Consider the following 22,746-nt stretch of genomic DNA (forward strand, 5'->3'; position numbering starts at 1 on the left):
CATGATTTTAACACAGTTGTCAAACACGCCAGCATGAATACCTGAGAACAGAGAACCATGTAAGTCTCAGTGGGGAGGGTGGGGAAAATAGGATTAAAAAGTGACCATAAAAAAATTATTTCAGTAATTATTAATCTGTATATATCACCTAACCTCCTCCCCATTTAGTAAATCATACTGTAATCATTTTGCCAAAGGCTTTTCCCCCAAACTGTACCTGTGTGCAGAGTCAGATCTTTACACTGTTTAATTTTAAATTTTATAAGTTAATGTTATTAAATGGCAACTAGATCAAAGGTAAAGAAGGCTTTGCTTTTTCTTAAACTAGAACATTCTAAAATTAAGCAAAATAATCCAAATGCTGGCTTCCCCCGAAGGACGTGCGCTGCACCTCAGTGCACTACGACGTGCCAGAAAGGCTAAAGCGTACTGCTTTGTTATTTCACAAATAAAAGATGATTCTGAAAATTGATTTTACTTCCACAGTTGGAAAGCAAAGCTGTACTAAAGAACAAATACTCTAATGGAATGTAAAATAACATATCTAATAGAGAGATTTTATAAAAGCATTGGCTAAGCATGAGAAAATTAGAAAATGGTATTTTAAAGACTATTAACATAGATATCTTTCAAGAAAATGCTCATCCAATACTATAGCAAAGAAGTAGCATGTATACCCTTCCTACGCAGATAAAACCCCAGCCAACGTTATGCATTCTCAGATATTTGCCGCTCATTCTGGCAAGAAAAGGGTAGTTAGTGAGTTTTCTAAACTCACACTAACCTGAGCATGGAAACCTGCCAATGCACTGTCCAGGTTTGAATGACAGAATAAACTGGCTCATGTCATTTCCCTCTACCCAAATGTAATGACACAAAAACCAGTTTTAGAAAAAGGAAAACAAAAACTGATCAGCACATGGCAAAGAAAAGTCTACAACCAAAGGCCATTCTTCAGAAAAGAGTGAAGAAAGAAAGAAGATTCAGGGTGGAGCCAAGTATCACTGTGTAAGGAGTTTCAGTCAACCCCACACACAGACACACAGACACACACACACACACACACACACACACAGGACCCTCACCAGTTACACTGAGAACTGCAAAATCATGAGCCCTCACATCAATAATAAATCTGGAGAAAGGCAAGCTTAGTGAGCTGCCTTTTCCCCACTCTGGGGAGCTAGAGAAAGGCTGCTGGGAGAGAAATAGCAGTTCTTTGGCAAAGAGAAGCCTCTAGACCACAGGATGAATCAGGGAAGGATCTGAAGTATGTGGAGACACCCTTCCTGGGATGGAGCTCACCTCCCAACCAGGTGGACATTTAGCATCACCTTACCCAGAAGTGAGAGTGGAGCCCAGACAATCTAACAACTGTACCCTCTCAGCTGAGCCTGCCTGCTCCCAGCCACATTCTCAGGAATTAATAGCGTAGCTTCAACCCCCAAAACACAAAGCCTGAGCTGTCTTCTCTTAGAAATGAGCAGGTCTCATAGGGAAAGACAGTCAAGTACAGTGGCTATTTCTAGATGACAGAATTGAAGTGATTACATTTACTTTCTTCTCTTTACTTTCATGATTTGCTTAGTCTTTATAATAACTTGAAATTTTTGTATAAAACAGAAATAATTTTTTTTGTCTTTAAAAAATACTGAAAGCAAGAAATGTGATTGGTATTTAACCCACCACACAGATTTTTATGAACCATGACCCTGAAATAGGAATATAACAAACCATGTAATGTTCCCATCTTTATCAAATAAACCCAGCCCATTTGGTACTTTGATCATTGAGAAAAGAGAAAAGCAAGATGAGATGAGGGAAATGCTAAGATTCAGAAAGAAAAAATGAGAAGAACAAAGGAGAAAACTGATCTGTGAGACAGGGGAAGTAGCCCATCCCAGAGCAGTTGGGGAGATGAGGTCTGTCAACTGGTGCTAGCATTTCCCTCCCAGGTCACACTCCTCCCAGTCATCCAGCTTCAGTCATCTACAGTCAAGGCAGCAACTGATAGGGACTGAAGTGAGAATTAGGTCACTGTGAAGTGTGCGCGTGTGTGCGTGTGCGTGTGCGCGTGTGCACATAGCGCTACTCACCCAGAGCAAATAGACTTATTCCAACATGGACAACTACTGTCTGAAAGGAACAATTCTTTTTTTTTATTTTTATTGATTTTAGAGAGAATCGAACCAGCGACCTCTTGGTACATGGGTCGACAATCAACCACTGAGCCACACTGGCCGGGCGGAAACATATAGTTCTTTACTAGAGTGTACTTTTTCACCCAAAAAAATGTACGTTAATTATTTAAATGAAATATCTAATCTCTGTAAGATGTGAGCAAACAAGGGTCACAGTGACGGGCAGAAGCACAGCAGGGTGGTGTACTCTCTGTCACTGTTCACCACTTCTCACCCTCTTTCAAGGATCACTGATTAAGTGAGGCGTCGTTACTTTATGTGCCATTATGGAAGAAAAAACGTTAGTACATAAACTATAACTCCATACCTTCTTATCACATCCACTGCAGGCCAGTTCGGTCACAAGGATGTTCAAAGGTGTACCTCAGAGTAGAGGAAATGCGTGTCACTCATCCCTTCCACACCATCATTAGTTGCATGATTCTGGACAGATCCCTTAGCCCTCCTGGTGTTTCTTCAACTATAACAATGTGCTGAACTTTGAATATTGGTAAGATGCCTTTACACTGTAAAAATTCTGCGGTTCCAGATCTTAGGTTTTCTCCCAGAATTAAGATACTCTGGGGCCTTGAGGCCTTCCAGGCTGTGAGGAGCAGAAGTTCTGGGTGGGGTTTGCTGCTGGGAAAACCTCGGGTGTCTCTGAGCCTTCTCGGCACCTCCATGTCAGTTCCTGTGGGGAGGCAGCAGCGAAAAGACAGCCGAGCTCCCCCAGCCCCCACCCCTCTCTCACCACACCTCCATTTAGGGCTGGTCTCCACTTGCTTTGGCCTATTACCTACTTCTTGGTCCCCTACCTCCCAGGCCAGAAGAGAGAGATGCAGAAAGGAAGACTCAAGGTCTCTTCTTTGCATCTAATCAAGACTCCCAATGGCTTTCTTCCAGTCAGGGAATGGTTGCCTGGGTAACCAAGATTAACAGGAAGTAATTTCTATTCTCCTTTTTTGCCAGACTAACCATTCTTCTGATTCCTCCCTCCTGTCTTACTAGGGAGTTAAGAATTTATTTAACCAGTTCTGCGTTTTTTAACTCCTGCCAACTTCCAACAGCAAGCTCCAAACTGTCTCTTACTGGAGGCTTGTCTTAAATGGACCAGAACTATTTTTCTCATCTAAATATTGTAAACCTAATTCGAACACAGCAAAGCAATACAAGTTCAAAAAACAGTTAAAGTAGCTTCCTTGGGCTTTGATTTATCACTGTCTGAGGCCGGTATGTTGAAATACAGCTCCTATTTTATTCCTGTTTGGCTGAAATATGAATAGGTTTGGAAGGGAAAAGGGAAAGGATTTTCTTTATCAAAATATCTAACCTCACTGGCTTATCCATGTTGACAGCATGAATTATTTTCTTCAGTTCTGGGTGGTGGGTGGGATCCAAGCGATAGATCCAGGATCTGGTACAGCGAGCCTCAAAGGCATCCTTAGAAGCGAGTGGCACAGAGGGAGATGGGCAACAGTGAGTGGGAATACACTGCAGTCCAACCCCTTCTCTGTCCTCCTGCTGTGTGCCTGGGAGACTGACTCCTTGACCCGCACCGCCTGCGCTTGTCCTCGGGCTTCCTGCTGAGTTCAGTCAATGGAAAGGACTTGCCAGGGATGAGAAGGTAGACACAGAGTAAAGTTGGGTTGGCAGTGGCTCTTTCTTTGCCCACAGTCACAGCTCCTGTCAGACAGACCTGTCCCACAACTACAGGTCTCCACGGGTTTCGGTCATCTCTTCAAGCCTAGAGAGGTGGTAGTGGTTTCCCGCTGCGGCTAACCCTTGTGTGCTTTAGCTCTCTTGTTGAATTCCCTCAACCCGTAACCCTTCGCATATAGACCCTTCAGTCACAGCTTTCTTCTAAATTAGTAATTGCTTTGAAAGTAATAATAGTATTAGGATTATCTGTAAATAGTCTTTCTCTTTCAGAGATACATCCTAAAAGATGTAGGAATAAATGATATTTGAATGAAGCGTCTTTGCCAACAAGTTGATCGTTGTTAAAGCTAAGAGATTAGCAAATGGATACAGGGGGTGTATAAAATTTATAATTTTCTATTTTTTTATGTTTGAATTTTTCCATTGTAAAAAGATTTCTAATGGAAAATAAACTCTTTTAGATCACTCCTTTTGGGTACGGTATCTGCTCCCTGGACTGATACTAGAGTAGAGGAAGAATGAATAGAGAACATCAGCAAGTCGAACCTGCCCTATTATACAATTTTGCCTCAAACTATCCCCCCAAATTAATCTCACCATGTACCTTTTTGCAGATCTTTATGAAAAACTTCTTTTATAGCTACTTTAGGCATGCTTTCCTCAAACTACATAGAGTTCCTAGCCTTCTCCTCTTCACTTCAAAACTCATCCTTCTCAAAATGTAGCTTGTTTTATCTCTTCTTTAAAGACTGTCTTGAGCCCTGGCCAGTTTGGCTCAATGGTCAGCGCATCGGCCCGCAGACCAGGGAGACCCAGGTTCGGTCCCCACTAAGGGCACGTACCTCGGTTGCAGTTTGTCCCCGGCCCCAATTGGGGTTGTGTGGGTGGCAACCAGTCGATGTGTCTCTATCACATTGATGTTTCTCTCTCTCTCTTCCTCGCTCCCTCCCGCTCATTCTGAAGATGAATACAAAAATGTCCTCGGGTGAGGATTTAAAAAATCCTCAGTTTCGTCATCTGTAAATTGGAGCTCTAACAGTTTACACTTATTAGGATTTATATGAATATTAAGGGAGTCTATTTGGAATTGGCTGATACTAAACACTCAAATGATGTTAGCTACTATTATTATCATTTATTCAACAAGTATGTATTGAGCTTCCACAATGTGCCTGTTGTTCTTGTTTTTGTTTTCTCTGGGGTTTTTGTGTCCTAAGGATACATCAATTAAAAAATTAAGCTCCTCTCCTCATAGAGCTTCCTTTTTACAGCAGAGAGAGATAATAAACACATGGACAGATAAATTTTAGAATTTCTAATGGTGCTAGGTGCTATGAAGAAACTAAAACAGAGTAAAACTGATGGAAGATGTTATTTTTAGACGAGGTAATCTGGCCTGGCCTCTCTAAGAAGGTGACATTTTGATGAAAAGGCACATTGGGAAATTAGTTTTTAAATCAGTTTCACTGCCTGAGGAAACATTCTTACATAAATATCAAAAAAACTGCAAATGTTTTGGAATTGCATGTTTCCCAACTAAGTAGTAATGATAATCCAGAATGTCCACCTGGATTGGCAGACTCATCAATGGACACATCCACATTATAAACCTAGTGTCCATTCCCAAGCTGTGTTTCATCGCCGTGTTAAATGTTATCAGCTTCCCATATTGTCTTTTTATACTGACCTAAGTTTTCAAACACAGTGCTTAGTCATCACAACAGATTCTCCTTTGGCTGCTATTTCACAGACTTGGTCTTTTAATTCCTTCACTTTTACTGTTGCTTACGAAATTGCCTTTGGTCTGAATCATACTTTTAAACTGCTTTCATACTACCATTCACCTGTTTTCCTATTATATCCAAGTCACTGTTACTGAATTCTTTCATCTTCTACTTTTTTTACTCTCCTTTATTCTCTTCACTCCTATATTCAGCCAAGGGGGGAGGAGATTCCAAAAGAAGCTGCTCACGGGGTGGCGGGGGAGGCTACCCTGGTGGGAAAGAGGATGCAGAGAAACAGGACATGGGTGAGAAGAGGTAACATCATCCGGGAGCCCTGCCGTCACTTTTCTGACAATGGCAGAACGTGAGAATTAATAAAATAAGAATTTGTCTTAGAAAGTATCAGGATATCCAGGAAGATAAATATGATGCTTATTGCCACCAAGGGAGAAAAAGTGAAATGAAAATTGTCACCTTATGAGTTCTTTGAAAGTGGGTTAATGGAATGATTTTTTTTTTTAAATACATCCAGCTACATAAAATAACAGTGGACAGCTGGAAGCCGGAGTCCCAGGGCTTTTCCCTGCGTGAAGCCATAACCACAGGCAAATCACTTGCCTGTCTGGATATTCCTCTCTACCTCCTGCTACTTTGCTGTGATTATTTTTCTCCTTTCTTCATACATAGGGCCCCAAGTCACCCAAGAACAGAAAACATAAAAAGCTAAAAAATTAAATTCTTACAATTAACTTCTAAGGAATTCACAGAAGACCACATAACTGTAGAACCTTTCCTCGCCCGAAGCTCAACAACTCAGATTCATGTTACGGCTTTCTGCAGTTGTGATGAATGAGGGCCACACAAAATCACCTTGGTTTCCTACTGTGGCACGTCCCACGTGAGTGCTGGGATCAAGCCACTGTCCAGAGATTGGCTCAGGCCCAAATGCTCCCAGGAAAGGAGCGATGTCACCGTCTGAGTGGGTGGCACTCCAGGATGGGCAACACTGAATGTTCTACATATGAAAAAAATTAACATGAGAGGAAACACTGCTTGCTTTCCAGTCATAATAAAAATGCAGTTTCCTTATCTCACAAGTTCAAATATCACAGAGAAGGAAAGATACCGAGCGGTCCAGCCTGTTGCTCTCTCACATCCTTATACACAGATTTCCCTCATTAAAAAATCCTGTATTGTCCTAATTTAAGTTTTTTAAAAAGACTTTTATGCTTCATCTTAAATTATATGGTAACATTTATATTGCTTCACCTTCAAGTGGCATCTGCTGTGACATATTTTAATCTTCCAGACAATGTTTTTCCCTGATCAAAGGAAAGGATTATTCTTTCTCCTTTTGTGTTTGGATTAAAAATTATAATCTGCAGGCATGAGTTGAACAAAATTGAAAGTTTACTTTACTGAAAGAAGATTGCTGTTACTTTGAAACATCCTTTTAAAATCTGAAAAGTTCAGAAAGGGTCTGGTGTTTCCAGCAGCCTGTCAAAGGCAGTGCAAAGGGAACAGTCTGACTGCAGTGGAGGCAAGAAGGGGAGGCGCTATCTGTAGAAAATTTTATTTTCTTTTATTATTTTTTTTTCCTTTATTGATTTTAGATAGAGAGGAAGTGAGAGGGAGAAAGAGGTAGAAACATCGATGAGAGAGAACATCGATTGGCCGCCTCCTGCATGCCCCGCCCTGGGGATCGGGCCCACAAACTGGGCATGCGCCCTGACCGGGAATGGGCCCAGCAACCTCTTGGTGCAGGGTGGATGCTCAACCACTGAGCCACACCGGCCGAACTGTAGAAACTTTTAGAACAATAATTAAATTGACTAAAATACAGTCTGATTTTTTAGTATCACACATGCCAGCAATTCTAAATAATGTAAGTGACAAAATACTCCTCCTTAAAAAATAAAATAAAAGAAGATAATATATATAGTTGTATATGTTCTAATCACTGCTGTGCTTATAGTTGGATTTTTGGCACGTGTACACAAACTTTAATTCAGCACATTTTACTACTAATCTCTTAATATATATTATAGTCTATACATGCCGTCTCCGATTGCACATTCACTCCATAAGCAAGTTCATGAAGATTCAGAAATCATTCCAGATCGCCTCATGTTCAGTTTGTCTCCAAACCTCGTGATACTCTATATTCCTACATTTAAACAATAGGTTTGAAATAAACGGTAACAGGGTATTAATTATTTAAAAAAAAACAAATGTGTTCATTTGAATCATCATTCTATGTGATCACTGAATTTTTATGTGTCAAAATGTAAAACCATGAAAGAGGGCAAATGTGAGATGTAGTATTTTTTATTGGAAAGTACAAATTTTAATTTATAGACAAATTATTTTACTGAGTTTCAATAATAGCTCTAAGACTGAAACATTCTTTTCAATTATCCTTATTTGTCACTAGATTGATATCAGACTCTAATAGTATTCATTATTGCCATAGACCAATGAATAAGTTAAGTCTTTGCCCTTTTTACAAAAATTTATATTAATATCAATAAAGTATACCAATCTATTACTTTTCTCCTTTTTTGTAAATGATACTTATTTTATATTTTATTGTTCATTCTTTACGAACATAATTACATATATGAAGTTCAATAAAAGTATTTCTACCATCTGCATTTCTTTTATGGCCATTATTATCACACATTTCATTTTATATGAAATAATTTTGAAGATGATTTTGTCACCTAGAGGAGAGGGTAAACAATGGGGTGCTCTGAGTACAAATATGCGGTGTACACCACTCGCTTTCTGGGGTTTTCTTAGATTCGTTGTGACTTTCTAGCCTTTGTCTGAGTCTCAGTTCTAACACAACTTTGCATCAAAACTGACCTAGCCTGGGGTGGTAGATTCTAAGATCACTAGAAGAAAATAACACCTAGGAAGGGATACAAAAGAGAGAAAATGACAACCAAGATACCCATTCATCCATTCATGTATTCACTTCTTTATACATTCAATAAAGAGCTAGTAAGTATCCAGCATTGTGCTAAGAATGGTTTAGGCACAAAGGCTACATAAGCTTCCCGCCCCTGAGAGCTTACATTGTAGTGGAAAATTACAGACAAATAGCAAACACAATGAACAGGTAAATTATATAGTATGTTACAAGGAGATAGTGCTATGAAGAAAATAATAAATGCAGCATGTTATGGGAGATCAGGAATGCCAGGAAGTTGTAGTTTTAAATAGGGGGTCATTGGTGACATGACTTTTGATCAAAGACTTGGAGGAGGTGAGAATTAGGGTGCGCCCTTCCTACCCCTGATGCTCACCCATAGGGGAGGTGAATACAGGATGCCTCTTTGTAGGTTACTTCATCCTCCTGGTCCCTTTTGAAAGACTCTGCTTTTGAAAGACTGTTGTTATATTTATTCTGCTTAGATCATTTTTCAGAAAAATTTCTTAATATTTCTTTGTCTTTTTTTTTTAATCCTCCAAGAGTAGCACTGTCAGAAGCAAGATGGAAAGAATCAAGATGGGTACCAATGTTTACCCACACTTCCCACTGAAAGTTGAGTTTGAGGTCAAAATTGGACAAATATTAAAAAGTATTATTTCCTAACAATGTAGAAAAGGCTGTTTAAAAGTTTTCTCTGACGTTTGCTAACACCAAGTATCTACTCAGTGCTCACAGCTTTGAGCTGGTAATTTCCCAGTGTTTAACCATGTTTCAGAAACCCAGATTTGAATGCTTGTTATTACAAATGCCTTCCTTCCCTTAAGACAGTCAGCTATGGACACCCAGGCAACCTTGTATGAGCCTCTTTTTCCTCTTGACAGCTTCTACCACAGCGAGTCTCACGAGAAGGAAATGATAGCTCCCTACTTGACGTAACTAAAGGACACTAGAAAGCTTGCCTTGACTTCAACACCCACAAAGTTTCCCACCCAAACACTAATGACTTAATATCATTAACATGAGACAAAGATTAAACAATTAGAGTTGACTATTAAAATGTAAAATTAATACACCCACAGGAGATGATTGATATCTGGTGAAGATTGCAAAGTGGGTAAACCCTGGGCTCACCTCCCATGACCACATCAAAATTACAACTAAATTACAGAAAAACTATCATGAAGAACTGCTTGATAACTAGCTAAACAGAACCTCTATACTCAATATAAAGAAGAAGGCACTCAGAGACTGGTAGGAGGACAGACGCAAGGAACAAACTGCTCCCACACCCACATGTGGCCATTAAAAATGGGGAGGAAGCCCAACCGGTGTGGTTCAGTGGTTGAGTGGTGACCCAAGAGGTCGCCAGTTCGATTCCCGATTAGGGCACATGCCCAGATTGTGGGCCAAATCCCCAGTGTGGGGGCGTGCAATAGCAGCAATCAATGGTCTCTCTCATCGGTGTTCCTATCTCTCTCCCTCTCCCTTCCTCTCTCTCTAAAATCAATAAAGGGAAAAAAATTTTTTTAAATCAGGAGGTATATTTCTACTGTGGGGGTCCCCCTAAGGAGCAAGGAATCCTAGCCCCACACCAGGCCTCCCAGGGTTCCAGTGCCCGGAAAAGAAGTCCCCACAAAATCCAGCTGTGGAAACCAGTGGGGATTGCGGCTGAGACAGAGGGCTGATGGAGACCTGGGTGTTCCTCTTAAAGGGCCCAAGCACTCTCTGACAGACTCACTCACTCTGAACCCCAGTGCTAGGGAAGCGGTTTGAAAATCAATGTGTGCCACAGACATATAGAGCAGGACCTGAATTGTCTAGCTTCAGGGTTAGGATTGGAGGGGCAGCTTTCTCCCATATAGAAGTTCTGGTAGAGGCCATGGTTCCTTTGCTGAGGCCTCCCACACAAGACAGCAGACACAGGCAGGAGACAAGCCTGAGCCTCCACCAGCCTGGCTAACACTACTCTCCCTGCCCTGGTGATTCCCTGAGACCAACCACCCCACCAACCTGCAGGCTCGCCTAAGCCACTTGCAGTGGCTTTTCTATGCAAACAGCCTGCCTTGGCTCTGGCTTTGGACTTTATTAAAATCTATCAGATGTTCAGACACCCCCCAAAATCACTGTTTGTCCTCAGCACGCCCCAAATATCTTACTAAGAGGCCCAAGTCAGGCACTAGTGGTAGCCTATTTGTATTACAGCTTACTCTCTACCAGGTCCCTCCAAGCCCAGCACAAGCGGCACCATCTGCAGATCACTTTGTAGCTCATGCTAGGTGGCCCCAGGGTACGGAGCTTTGGCCTGTACCAGAGCCCCTCCCGAAAAGCCCCACCAGGGCACCACCAAACCACCTCCACAAACAAGGGGTACCAGAAGGAGAAGGGTGAAAGCAAGGAATTTATTTTTTTTAATTAATGTATTCATTTTTGTTACAGATATTTCTCCTTTTTCCCCCACTGATTCCCCCCCTCCCTCCCCACCCTGTCCCAAGCTTTGTTGTCCATGTCCATTGTTCATGCATACATGCATATAAGTTCTGTGGTTTATCTCTCCCGCACCACCCCTCTTCTGGGATTTGTCAGTCTGTACCCCACTTCCACGTCTCTGGAATTCAAAATCTATTTGAGAAAATAATGACAGAAATGTTCCTTAACCTGGTGAAAGAAATAGACATACAAGTCCAGGAAGCAAAGAGAGTCCCAAACAAGTTGAACCCAGAGAGGCCCACACCAAGACACATCAAAATTAAAATGCCAGTGGTTAAAGACAAAGAGGGAATTTTAAAAGCATCAAGAGAAAAGCCGTTATTTACCTACAAGGGCGCTCCCATAAGACCGTCAGCTGATTTCTCAAAAGAAACTTTGCAGTCCAGAAATGATTGGCAAGAAATATTCAAAGTGATGAAAAGGAAGGACCTGCAACTAAGATTACTCTACCCAGCAAAACTATCATTTAGACTCAAAGGACAGATAAAGAGCTTCCCAGACCAAACAAAAAAAGCTAAAAGAGTTCACCCCACCAAATCAGTATTAGAAATGTTAAAGAAACTTCTTTAAGAAGAATAAAAATATCAAACATATAAATAACAAAGTGACAATAACTACATGCCAATCAATAATTATTTCAAATATCAATGGATTAAATGCTCCAGTCAAACAATATAAGGTGGCTGAATGATAAGGAAACAAGACCCATACATATGCTGCCTACAAGAGACCCACTTCAGATCAAAAGACACACAGGCCTAAAGTAAAGGGATACAAAAAGATATTTCATGAGAATGTAAACCAAACAAAACTCTGAGGTAGCAATACTTACATGAGACAAAAAAAAAAAAGACTTTAAAACAAAGTCTATAACAAGAGACAATGTAGGACCCAGCAATTCCACTTATGCATATTTATCTGAAGAAACCCAAAACTCTAATTCAAAAAGACATATGTATCCGTATGTTCGCTGCAGCATTATTTACAATAGTCAAGATATGGAAGCAACCTAAGTGTCCATCAATAGATGAATGAATAAAGAAGAAATAGTACATATATACAATGAAATATGGCTCATCCATAAAAAAGACTGAAATCTTCTCATTTGCAACATAATGAATGGACCTAGTATTATGCTAAGTGAAATAAGTCAGACAGAGAAAGACAAATACCATATGATTTCACTTATGTGTGGAATCTAAAAAACAAAACAAATGAATAAACAAAACAGAAACAAACACATAGATACAGAGAACATTTCCAGACAGAAAGGGGTTTGGGGCGGGTAGCTGAAAAAGGGGGAGGGATTAAGATGTGCAAATTGCCAGTTATAAAAACAGTCTTGGGGATGTAAAGTACACATAGGAAATATAGTCAATGATATTGTAATAGCTTGTATTGTATCAGATGGGTAGTGGACTTATCAGAGTGATCTGATTTTTATAATTTCCATTTTAAAATCAGCAATATAAGCCTAATGCAAGAAAAAGAAAACCACAATGTAAAAAAATTCACTGAGAAAGAATAAAAGGCAGTGGCCTTTTCTTGTACATAGTAACCATTGTCTAGCAGGCAATAAAGCCTCCTCCAGTTTTCCTTGGTGACACTGCCATTAGCCCAACCTCAAACCTCCGATTATTGCCATTTCAATTAGCCAAGCATAAGATCCCATTCATAAATGTTCAAGGAGGTAAGGGTATAGCATAGACATTCCTTAGCCTGTTTTCCAAGACCTTACATAAATTGAGCCATCAATCTACTTTGACTCCAGGCACAAATCCCTATTCTGTCCAACTTAGTCCAAACAGGATCATTAAGGGGGTATTCAAATCTCTCTCTTTTTAAATTCTTGCCCTGGCCAGTTTGGCTCAGCAGTTAGAGCGTCGGCCTGCGGTCCTGAGAGACCCGGGTTCGGTTCCCGCTAAGGGCACGTACTTCAGTTGCAGTTTGTCCCCGGCCCTGGTCGGTTGTGCAGGTGGCAGCCACTCGATGTGTTCCTTTCACATCGATGTTTCTCTCTCTCTCTCTGTTCCTCTCTCTCCCTCCCACTCTACCTGAACAAAAAATGGAAAAATGTCCTCTGGTGAGGATAAAAAAAAAATAAATAAATTCTTGACCTTTGTTGTCCAGATTATCCTATCCTAACTCCATATGCTAAAACCCTATTCACCTTACAAAACTACCCAAATGCACCCTGGTGTCTTTCCTAATCCACCTATCAGGAAGGAATGTTTAGCACCAATGTCCATAAAAAACATTTTTAAAAGCCCAATTCCTAGCCAGATTGACATGAAGCCTCACACTAAAATTCTATTTACTTCAGTTCCTATTACCCAATGTATCGTGTTTGGTTTTCAACAAAAAAGTTGTGTCCTGCCCAGTTTTCTCAGTGGTTAGAGCTTTGGCCTGATCAAAGAGTCACAGGTTCGAGTCTGGTCAAGGGCACATACTTTGGTTGCGGTTAATCCCTAGCCCTGGTTGGGTCCTGTGGGAGGCAACCAATCGAAGTGTCTCTCTCACATTGATGTTTTTCTCTCCTCTCTCACTCCCTCCCTCTTTCCTCCCTCCCACTGTATCTGAAGATAAATGGAAAAATATCCTCAGGTGAAGATTAAAAAAAAAAAGTTGCAAGGCATACTAAAAGGTGAAAGGGGGGGCGGGGGGGGAATCTGAAGACACAAAGAAAGCATCAGAACCAGATTCAGATATGGCACAAATTTTGGAAATATCACATAGAAAATTAAAATAATTATAATTAATATGTTAATAGTTATAATACAAAATATACAATAGGCAAGAACAGAAGAGTAATGTAAGCAAGGCTATAGAAACTCTGAGAATCAAAAGCAAATGCTAGAAATCAAAAACACTGTAACAGAAATGAAGAATGCCTTTGATGAATGGGCTCATCAGTAAATGGGATATGGCCAAGAAAAGAATCAGTGAGCTCGAAGATCTGTCAAAAGAAATATCCCAAACTGATATGCAAAAAAATATATATCTATATGAAAAAAGCCAGAACTGTCAACAATTTCAAAAGATGAAACATACATGTAATTGGAATACCAAAAAGAGAAGAGAGTGGAACAGAAGGAATATTTAAAATAATAGTGGCTGAGAATTTTCCAAAATTAATATAGACAGCAAGCTACAGATCTGTGAAGTTCAGAGAACACCATGCAGAATACAAAAAAAAACAATTCTACATCTAAATATATCATACTCAAACTGCAAGAAAACAAATACAATGAGAAAATCTTAAAGAAAGCTAGAGAGAGAAAAAAACACCTTACCTATAGAGAAATAAGATCTGAAATATAGTATATTTCTCATCAAAAAACATGCAAGCAGTAAGAGAGTGGAAATAAATATTTGAAATGTTGAAACACAAAAGTCAACAATCTAGAATTCTATATCCAGCAAAATTATTGTGCAAAAATAAAGGAGAAATAAAAATTTCTCAAACAAAATCCGAGACCATTCATCACCAGCAGATCTGCACTGCAGAAATGTTAAGTTAATCAGGGAGAAGAAAAACTATATGGGTCCAAACTTTTTTTTTTTTTTTTTTTTTTTTGCCTTTAAGTGAATTTTTATTTGAATAATCAGTGTCTACATACATTTTAGAAAATATACATTTGGAAAATAACAATATGTGTATTCGCAAGACATGGCAGGAATGAGTTTTAGAACTCATCGGTTTGGTAGAGAAGGTAGTTGGTGAAGTGGGGGAAGGTGGTGGGTTGGGAAATACAGTAAGGTGAGCAATCTCATTGGAGGGAGTTTTTATTTTTTATTTTTTTTGCAATTTTTATTAATTTATTTTTGTTACAGATGTTTCTCTTTTTCCCCCTCTAGACATCCACCTCCTGATCCCCCCTGCCCCAGCATTTTTGTCTATGTCCATTCGTTACACATACATGCAAATAAGTTCTTTGGTTTATCTCATCTCTCCCCCTCCCCTAAACCCACTCCTCTGAGGTTTGTCAATCTGAACCGTACTCCTTTCTATGTCTCTGGGTCTATTTTGTTCATCATCTTATTTTCTATATACAATATCATGTCATCTGCAAATAATTACAGTTTCACTTTTTCCTTTCCAATTTAGATGCCTTTTATTTCTTCTTGTTGGCTAGGACTTCCAGCACTATGTTGAATAAGAGTGGTGAAAGTGGATATCCCTGTCTTGTTCCTAATCTTAAGAGAAATGCCAGTAGTTTTTGCCCAGTGAGTATGATGTTGACTCAGGTTTGTCATTTATGGTCTTTATTATGTTGAGGTATGTTCTCTCTATTTCTACTTTGCTGAGAGTTTTTATCATAAATGGATATTGGATTTTATCAAATGCTTTTTCTACATCTATTGATATGATCATGTGGTTTTTGTCTTTTGTTTATGTGGTGGAACCCATTTTTTGATTTACAGATATTATAGGTATGGTATTTTATTTTTTTTACTTTACTTTTTTATTTCTTTATTGATTTTTTGGAGAGATAAAAAGGAAGAGGGAGAGAGAGATAGAAACACTGATGAGAGAGAACACTGACTGGCCGCCTCCTGCATGCTCCCCCCATTGGGGATTGGGCCCACAACCTGGGCATCTTCCCTGACTGGGAATTGAACCAGTGACCTCTTGGTGAATGGTTGATGCTCAACCACTGAGCCACACTAGCTGGGCATAGGTATGGGTATTTTAATCTATTACTCCTGCACACATGAAAATGTTTACCCATTTAATCATTTTAATAAATATTTGTCTCTTATCACCTTTCTCATTATGTATACATTACTATCTATCTCACTAGGATATGTTGAGATTTAATTAATACTATGCACTGATTTAAGCCTTAAGGGGGAAAGAGCTAAAGAAAATGACTTTTATATATATTTATATTATGCAGAATACAGTATCATGATAAATATGTTATAACAGCAAAATACAAAAAGAGTTCTGGACCAGATAAGTGAAGAAGACAATGTGGGGAACAGAAACATCAAAATTATATAAACTATGGCTAAAGAGATAAGAGAAATATCCAGGCAAGAAAATTTAATTACCTATGTTATAAATCATAAATACATTGAATTATTATTGTCTTGGGGGGAAATGACCCTGTGTTTTCATTAGACAAGACCATATATGAAGGTTCACACCAAGAAATGCAACAGTTGTCATGCTAGATTCTACTGCCTCTGCATATACACTCTCCACCTTCTCCACCCTGCCCCAGGGGTCTGGCCTTCATGGTCTACACTAAAGGCTGTCTTCACTATGGTTTCACAGAAGGTGGGAGGAGAGTGAGGCAAAAGTAGTTATTGCTCCCTCTCTGCTATGCTGTGGGTGAAAAATGGCCATTTTCCTCTACCAAAGGTCATAGGTCCTGGCAGACCGCCGTCTCCTACAGCTTCTTCCCAGGTGCCTTCAGTTATGGGATTGGTACAGTTCCATGGCTTTGAGCCATCTCTTGTTGGCTTCCCTTACTCCGTCCACATCTTTGAAACAGTCCCTTTGTCTAATTCCTCCCCATCTGTTACCTGCCTAGATTGATTGTACAGGTATAAAACATATGCACACAAGATACTATAAAATATATTAATTTGCTCACAAGGACTTCTCAGTTTTAATGAAATAGATCTTACTTACACAAAAGAAGTGTAACTAGAACTTGCCTCCTCTGTGGAACTCTCAGTCCCAAGAATTGGTTATGACTTTCTCTTTGTTCTCCTTGCTCTTTATACATAGCATATAATTATCATGGGATTATGATGGGCCATATCTGGGGAATGCTTCATGAAGTGAGGGATCTGAGAAATACAGCAACCCCTTGAGTTCTGACAGTTGGAGTCCTGTCAATGAAAGCGCCTCCAGTAGGCTTCCACAGTTGTGCACAACCGAGAGATATCAAGCGTTGCCCACTTTGGTGAGGTCTATTTCAATACATCGGTATTTTCAGTGAGATCAAAAGGGGAGTTTGCACTATCTTTTTAGTCCCAGTTCTAGCCCATTGCTCAATAAATACCTATTGGTTTCCTACTCTAGTTGAGAATACACAATAAGGACACAATCAGTATTTATTAATGAACTCAGAAGTACCTTCCAAGTTGTACTTCCTGACAAAGACAAGTACAAGTTGCTTAAAAGAACATCATTCAATATCACAACATCTAGGCCCTGGCCAGTTTGGCTCAGCAGTTAGAGCATCGGCCCGTGGACCAGAGAGACCCGGGTTCGCTTTCCGCTAGCGGCATATACCTCAGTTGCAGTTTGTCCCTGGCCCCGGTTGGGGTTGTGTGGGTGGCAACCAGTCGATGTCTCTCTTGCGCATTGATGTTTCTCTCTTTCTCTTCCTCCCTCTCTCCCTCCCGCTCTATCTGAAGATAAATGCAAGTGTCCTTGGGTGAGGATTAAAAAAATATATCAAAACATACAAATGGCCAAGAGACATATGAAGAAATGCTCAACATCACTAATCATCAGAGAGATGCAAATTAAAACAACAATGAGGTATCACCTCACACCTGTCAGAATGGCCGCCATCAACAAATCATCAAACAACAAGTGTTGGCGAGGGTGTGGAGAAAAGGGGACTCTAATACACTGCTGGTGGGAATGCAGACTGGTGCAGCCGCTATGGAAAACAATATGGTGCTACCTCAAAAAATTAAAAATTGAACTTAACTTCCATTTGACCCAGTGATCCCACTGCTGGGAATATACCCTAGAAGCCTGAAACACCAATCAGGAAGAATATATGTACCCCCATGTTCATAGCAGCACTATTTACAATAGCTAAGATCTGGAAATAGCCCAGGTGTCCACCAGTAAATGAATGGATAAAAAAGCTGTGGTACATATACACAATGGAGTACTATGCAGCGGTAAGAAAGAAAGATCTCTTATCCTTTGAGACGACATGGAGGGACCTGGAAAGTATTATCCTAAGTGAAAGAAGCCAAGCAGAAAAAGACAAATACCACATGATCTCACTTATATACGGAATATAATGAACATAACAGTCTGAGGAATACAGTAGACCCAGACACATGGAAGTAGGGCACAGACTGACATCCCTCAGAAGAGGGGATGGCGGGTGGGGGGGTGGGAAGTGATAAACCACAGAACTTATATGCATGTATGCATGACCAATGGACATGGACAACTAAGCCGGGGACAGGGTGGAGGTGGGGTGGGGTGGGGGGTGCCAATGGGGTAAAAAGGTAAAATATCTGTAACAAAAAAAATAAATAAAAATTCATAAAATAAAAAAATAAAAAATAAAAATAAAAAAACATCTAGGATACAAAATCCTCAATATAATGTACCTTGAGATGTTATATATAGACACCTGTTTTTTCATTGCCAAGACCAACTATTTTGACAGAGGTTTTTGTTTCTTAAATATGTTTTCATTGATTTTTCTAGAGAGAGAGACAGAAACATGTGAGAGAAACATCAATCGGCTACCTCCTGCACGCCCCCCACTAGGGATTGAGCCTGAAACCCGGGCATGTGCCCTGACCGGGAATCAAACTGGGACCTCTCAGTCCATGGGACGATGTTCAATCCACTGAGCCACACTGGCCAGGCTTGTTTTTTTGTTTTTTAAGAAAATACTCATATCAAAGCAAGCAGGAGTTGTTCTTTTTCATCTAATTTCAAAGAACTGCATGTCTATCTGTAAAATCAAAGTGAGTCTCCAACCTGTGAAGTCAGAACATTACATGTAAGGTTTTCCATACAAGCAGGAAACAGGAGTGCACCCAGACAGCTTCCAAAACCAGCAGCTAATACACAGGAACTGGCACCAACTTCCTTGTCATAAATCTGCCTTCAGTGTTCTCATCTTTTCTCTTCTGAATCCTGAGCTGCTGGACCTTCCTCCCTGTGATTCCTGGGCATGTCCCTCCTTCACGGTCCCTTTCATGGCAGGTCCCCCTGCCTCAGGCCTTGCAGTCCACAGCTCCTCTCTCACTTCTCTGACTCCTTCATCTTCACACTCAAGCCCGATTTTTCTCTAATACAGTGTGTCCATCTCGTTCTCCTGTCTGCCCAGTTCCAATGGCTCAGATCAACATGAGTGCCCCCACCTGTTGTCTCCTCTGTAAAATGATAATAGAATAAAACTAAGCAATATCAATAGGCTATTTTAACTCTGATTTTATTATTCCTCCACTGCACTCCTCTGATCTCATATAATAATCCTCTGTGTGTCTGGCCCCTTGGCATCAGCCATTCTTCACACATTCATCGAACAACACTCACTGAGTGCCTGCAATGAGAACAGCATCCCTGCCCCTGACGCGTAATAGCAGTTACCACTTCTTAGCACTTCTACATGGGGCATTTCAACAAGGCTCATTGTAGCCTCATAACAACCCTATAATGAGTCCCTGCTGGCTGACCCCATTTTATAGATGAAAAAGCTGAGACACAGAGGTGAATAATGTGACCTAAGTCACAGAACTAGTAAGTGACAGGAGCAATAATCAAACCTGGGTATTTGATCCTAAGTAATACTGCCTGCTCTGTAGTAACAGTGAAAAGTTCTTATTTAAAGATAATAATAAATCACCAAACAGGAAGATCGCAGCTCTGTTAAGATCTCCAGGATGAGGATTTACATGAGTTCTAGGATGCTTTCCATCCCCACCCCATGTCACTGCTTTGGTCCCACTTGGAGCCATCATCAATACTTTTAGCCAAGTCGTTTCCACCTCAAGCACCATGCAAAGCTCCAACACTCACCTCTAAGGAGCCACCTTCAATGAATCAATTCCTATCTGTGCTTTATTATTCTCTGCATAATGAGATTGTTAGTTTGCACAACTACCACCCCTGACATCATTTTTTTTCTATCTTGTTCTCATTGCCATGTTTAATCTCCCCAACCAATCTTTCAAGGGCACCTTCAGCCAAGCCTGGTACAGTGCATATCAAATAGCAAGCAAAGTTTGTTAATAAATCAAGAAATTCACTTTATCTGGGGAGTGAAATCGAAGCCATCCAGACCACTCTGAGGACACTCACTCACCTTGACCTGGCCAAGCCTCCCCCATTAGTCCACCAGGGCTAAACTGACACCATTTCTCCAGTCTGTATGCCACACTCCTATCCCCTTGACTTTTATCTTGTCTTAAATAATATAAACACTGAGCCTCCAAAGTTGTGAAAGTAACTTTTATTTTCTCATGGTTTCCATAGCCCAGGCATTTATATTATATTGTAAACCCAAAACTGCTATAAAAGTTAGAAGCTGCAAAAGTGCCTTTATACGAATTTGGATTGTCATCAAACTGCTACCCTCCATGTTCTCCATCCGGTGGTGGAATGTCCTCCCTTACCACCTCATGCCAGTACACTGGGTCTATCGGGAAGACTTGCAGATGTAAGCAGGTTTGGGCTACTTTTTATCAGTCATAATTGTGAATGTGTTTGTGTTTAACTGCAGAGTATTCCTAAGCCCTGCTGCTGGTGATGCTTTCTGTAAACAACAGTAATTCTCAAGTACCTTATCATGAATGCAGTGATTCATCTCCAGCGCAGGAAAGTGGCTTTATTTAGAACTGGCCGGAGGAGGAGGGGCATCACTGTATTCCATTTGATAGAGGATACACAGAATTCTATCTCATTTGCCCTGTGTAGCAGGTCTAGTTTATTCTTTTTTCTTTCTCCTACTATAAGATGTGCATGCTAAAATATTAAGCAAAGACCCCCAAATCGATGCTTTACCAGAACTATTTCTTCTTAATTGGTTCAAACAAAGTGCACTTTGCAAATCCCACCTCAGTCTAGTCGGTGTGGCCCCCCCAAAAAACTGACACATGGGAGGCATTAAATAAATGTCTAGTTAATATTTGCTGAGCAATAAACACAAAGGGAAAAACGGAAGCAAGAAGGGAGGGAGGTCAAGTTGGTAACTGCAAACAAAAAGGAATCAAGGTCATACATAGACTACATCTCTGTCTGGTTCATGAGACACTGAGCCTTACAGTCTTAACACCTCTCTGTGACCTCAAATGCTAATCTCTGCCTCCCCCGCAACCCCCAAATTTACTACTAGGAAAAATTTTAGAGAGAGAGCAACCGTCTTAGAGCAACTCATCTCCACTGCTGGAAAAATACAAGTCTGAAGGCAGATCAGCATACGTAATACAACAACTATCTACTGCCGTAATAGTAGTACACACCAAACAGCTACAAACACCTCAGTAGCATTCAGCAATAGGCATTTATTGTTAATGGCAGGGTCAGCTGGCAGTTGGCTATGTGGCTCTGCTAGTCTTGGCCAAGTTTGTTCACTTGTCTGTAGCCAATGGCTGTTGGTGAAACCAGGTGGCCTTGTCTGGGACAACTGGAATTACTCAACCCTGTTCCTTGTGTCTCTTATCCTCCAGCAGGCTATCCTTGGCCTGGGTTCACGGCAATGGAAACTAGCCTAGGCCTGGGTTCAAGGCAATGAACGAGAAGCTTGCCATCAGAACACACAAGGACTCTTGAGAACTAAGCTCACAGTTTAGGCCTCACCTCACCTCTACCTCATTCTATAGGCCAAAGCAAGTTTGTGGCTGAAACCAGGGACACGGAGCTATATCCTGCCTCAGTGGAAATGGACTTTAAGGTTAAATGGCAAACAGAGTGGTATAGGAAGAGATGGAGAATTGAAGCCAATGATGCAGACTGCCGTAAGTTTATTCACATAAAAATAAAAACTATGGTATTTTTTATTACAAAAATGGAACCCAGGCTCTGGCCAGTATGGTTCAGTGGCTAGAGTGTAGGCCTGAGCACAGAGGAGCCTCGGGTTTCATTCCTGATCAAGGACACATGCCTGGGTTACAGGTTCAATCCCCAGCCCTAGTCAATCAATTGATGTGTCTCTCTCACAACAATGCTCCTCCCTCTCTCTAAAAAAAAAATCAATGAAAAAATAACCATTTTTTGAGAATTAAAAAAAAAAAAATGGAACCCAGGTATATTTACAAGTACTAAAGTAGGAAACCAACCTGAAAGAAAGTGCTTATTTTTTCTAATAAATATTGATTTCAGACATTATTTTTTAACTCCAGCCTAATTGTTATTATAATCAATTAAATATTAGCTTGGTAAGTAGGTAACATTTATTCTGAGGATGAATTGATTTTTTTCCTCTATGGGCATTCTTTATTCAAGTAGCCTGGTAAAACATTTTTATGAGCTAATAAAAGCCTTAAACATTTTTGTAAATCTATGAGAATGGCAAATTTTTCTAATTTTCAGAGAGGAAAATTTAAATATCCCATCTGATATAACAAAGATTATGAATAAATTAGAAATGTATTTCAGCCTGGCTGGTGTGGTTCAACAGATTGAGTGTCATCCCATGGACTGAGAGGTCCCGATTTGATTCCTAGTCAGGGCACATGCCCCGTTTTGGGGATGATCCCCAGTAGGGGATATGCAGGAGGCAGGTGATCAATGTTTCTCTCTCATATCGATGTTTCCATCTCTCTCTCTCCCTTCTTCTCTGTCTCTAAAAACAAATCAATAAAAACATATTTTTAAAAAATGTATTTCAGAATTTTAAATTTAATAGATACTTTCATTTAAGTGTTTGACAAAACAAATACAAAAAATACAAATATCTAGTTCTTAGATTTGTATTTCTCATCTGATTCAATTAGATAAGTTTATATTTTGGAAATATCAACCCATTCACATCAGGACCAAGATTAAATTACTCTGCAACATCAGAAGAAACTCTAGATTAAAGAAGGTTGA

General features: G+C 40.1%; 1 protein-coding gene across 6 annotated transcripts in view; it reads right to left on the bottom strand.

Annotated features, from left to right (window-relative positions):
* The window catches only part of GRM8 (glutamate metabotropic receptor 8), a 759,794-nt gene that overhangs the window by 660,991 nt on the left and 76,057 nt on the right, over positions 1-22,746 (bottom strand). The window lies entirely within an intron of this gene.

The sequence above is a fragment of the Molossus molossus genome, unplaced genomic scaffold (assembly GCF_014108415.1).
Source record: "Molossus molossus isolate mMolMol1 unplaced genomic scaffold, mMolMol1.p scaffold_m16_p_7, whole genome shotgun sequence".
Lineage (NCBI taxonomy): Eukaryota > Metazoa > Chordata > Mammalia > Chiroptera > Molossidae > Molossus > Molossus molossus.